Here is a 314-nt window from a genome sequence, read left to right on the forward strand (position 1 = left end):
CAGTGATGAATAGCAAGAACCTACAACCAAGAATACTCTACCCAGCAAAGAAGCTATCATGAATTGAAGGTTAGATAAAGAGTTTCACAGACAGGAAAAAGCTAAAGGAGTTCATCACCATCAAACCAATATTATATGAAATGCTGAAGAGTATTCCTTAAGAAGAGAAGAAGAAGTAAACAAAGATAAAAAATATGAACAATAACTTGGCAAAATATACATATCCTATCTAATAAAAGAGAAACATGGTAATTAGCCATACCTCCGCTACCCTTCCCATTGGCTAATCAGGGAGATATGCAAATTAACTGCCA

Source organism: Myotis brandtii, unplaced genomic scaffold (assembly GCF_000412655.1).
Source record: "Myotis brandtii unplaced genomic scaffold, ASM41265v1 scaffold1182, whole genome shotgun sequence".
Taxonomy (NCBI): Eukaryota; Metazoa; Chordata; class Mammalia; order Chiroptera; family Vespertilionidae; genus Myotis; species Myotis brandtii.